This window comes from Myotis brandtii, unplaced genomic scaffold (assembly GCF_000412655.1).
Source record: "Myotis brandtii unplaced genomic scaffold, ASM41265v1 scaffold698, whole genome shotgun sequence".
NCBI classification, from domain to species: Eukaryota; Metazoa; Chordata; class Mammalia; order Chiroptera; family Vespertilionidae; genus Myotis; species Myotis brandtii.
The window spans coordinates 668,970-671,640 of record NW_005370731.1 but is presented as its reverse complement, the minus strand read 5'-3'; positions in this window follow the sequence as shown (position 1 = coordinate 671,640).

The window sequence follows — 2,671 nt, the reverse complement described above, 5'->3', positions numbered from 1 at the left end:
ATAGCTTACAAAAGAGTGTGGGAAAATATATGTGTATGGTTTAAAGAACACCGTGTAACACCTACCACCCAGCTCAAGGAACAGAATTTAACATAGCCCAGTAATCCTTACGCTAAATTTTTTTTTCTTACGCTAAATTTTGTTATTCATTCACTCTTACCATTTAAAACATTTTTTAAAAAAATATTCCCTTATTGATTTCAGAGAGGAAGGGAGAGGGAGAGAATAATAGAAACATCAATGATGAGAGAGAATCAGGGATCAGCTGCCTCCTGCATGCCCCCACTAGGAATGGAGCCCTCCACCCAGGCATGTGCCCTGACCTGGAATCAAACCGTGACTTCCTGGTTCATAGGCAGATGGTCAACCACTGAACCACCCTGACCAGACTTTAAAAAGTTTTTATCATTGCCCTAGCTGGTTTGGCTCAGTGGATAGAGTGTCAGCCTGCAGACTGAAGGGTCCAGGGTTCGATTCCAGTCTAGAGCACATGCCTTGGTTGAGTGCTCAACCTCTAGTAGGGTGCATGCAGGAGGCAGCCAATCAATGATTCTTTCTCATTGATGTTTCTACCTCTCTCTCCCTTCCTCACTGAAATCAATAAAAAAATATTTTTAAAAGTTTTAATTATTTATGTATATCAATATACTATAGTTTTGCCTAGTGGTGAATTATAGATAATTGGCATCTTAGCTTATGAATTATTCTATAATTTGCTTCTTATTTCCAACATTTGCTTGTCATGTTATCCATATTGGTTCTTAAACCTATAATTCATTTTCACAGATAAAAAATATTTCACAGTGTGATTATGGCACATGTATTAATATTTGGCTTTATCAGTTAAGGTAAAACTCTTTTCCAAAATTGTTGCACCAAAACACACACACACACACACACACACACACAATGGTTGCCCCATCAGCAGTTACTTTTTAAAAAGTATGTGATACATTAAAATGTTTTAAAATATTCTTTATTTCCAAATGTTAAAAGAACAAAAAGGCAATACACTGAAAAATCTTGCATCCTCTAAGCATTTCATTCCTTTCCCAGAGGCAATCAATAGTAACAGTTCCAGAAATATGCTGTTGCATATAGTTCCCCCTCTTACAACAAATAGTATTCTACACATACAGTTCTGAAGCTTGCTCACTTTTCTGAACAAACATCACAGGCACATAACCTGGTGGTCTCTGGAGCAGATTGGATGCATATACTGCTCCGCTCTACACTGCCTGTAACCTTCAACAGGTCATTTAATCATTCTGTGCCTTATATTCCTTATATATATGCTGTGGAAAGAATCCTAACTCAAAAGGTTTCATGAGAATTAAATAAGTTAATATGGTAAAGCATTTAGAACTGTAACTATTAGCAATATAATTACATCAATGATTTCTCATCCTTTTTTACAGTTGCTTGGTAGCTTATTATATAAATATATCAATTTATTTTTATCATAATAGATAAACATTTGTTTCCAATATGTTGATATTATAAACAGCACAGCAATAAATAATGTATTATTTTCCACTCAGGCTGGTGATGACATCTGTAGGATAAAGTTCTAGAATTGAAACTGCTGGATCAAAGGTATTATGTGCAGTTATAACTTTAATAGACACTGGTAACGACCCTTCATGAATACATCATAGATTCTCGCATCTATTAACTTAAAGGGTACAAAAACTTCAGAAGAGAAAACTAGGTAAGCTACTGTGTTGTCTGGATGAGTCAACAGGTGCCAGGAGAGGGACAGTGACTCACAGAGTTGGTGGTGGAAACGGCACCAGAACCCATGCAGGTGTCTGGAGTCCTCAAATTCTTTTTATTTTATTTTATTGCTTTATTGATTTCAGAGAGGAAGAGAGAAAGCGAGAGAGAGAGAGAGAGAGAGAGAGAGAGAGAGAGAGACCAATGATAAGAGAGAATCACTGATTGGCTGCCTCCTGCACACTCCCACTGGGGATGGAGCCCTCCACCCGAGCATGTGCCCTGACCCCGAACTTAACTGTGACCTCCTGGTTCATAGGTCCATGCTCTACCACTGAGCATGCCGGCCTGGGGCTAAATTTTTGTCGTCTTTTTAAACCTTGCATTATCTTCACGCAGGAGTTTGCTTATCCAATTTCTTATCATTCTTTCTGAAACTTTCCACGGGTTATTTTTCCTTCCTTGGATCGATCGTGTGCGCTGTCAGGTGGCCCTTGGACACGGGGTTTGCCGAGCTGGCGACCTTCCCCGACTACGACGCCCTGTGCTCGGTAACCGGCCTCTGGGGAGCAGGGTTCCGCCGGCCGCGGGCAAGAGTTCATTTAAATGACACGCGGGCAGCGACCCAGAGCGCCCGCTGCGTAAAGCAGCCGCCCCCAAGCGCGCCAGTTGGAGGTCGGTTGGTAATACGTCCGTCTCTCAGACCAAAGGAGGCCCGCCTCTGGGTGCGCGGTGCTTATTGGGTGAAAGGGCTGTCAATCAGCAGGGCCGTCAGTACGGAGGCCGTGGCCCCGCCCTCAGGAAGGCAGGAGCGCGCGGCGTGCCTGCAGCTCCCGGCGCGAGTCGTGCCGGTTGCAGTCGCCGCGCTCACCTCTGACTGTTGGTCCGCGTTCACTGGAGAAGGAACCGAAGGGGACTCTGCTCTCCTCCCTCCCGCCCGGCCAGGGGCCATGGC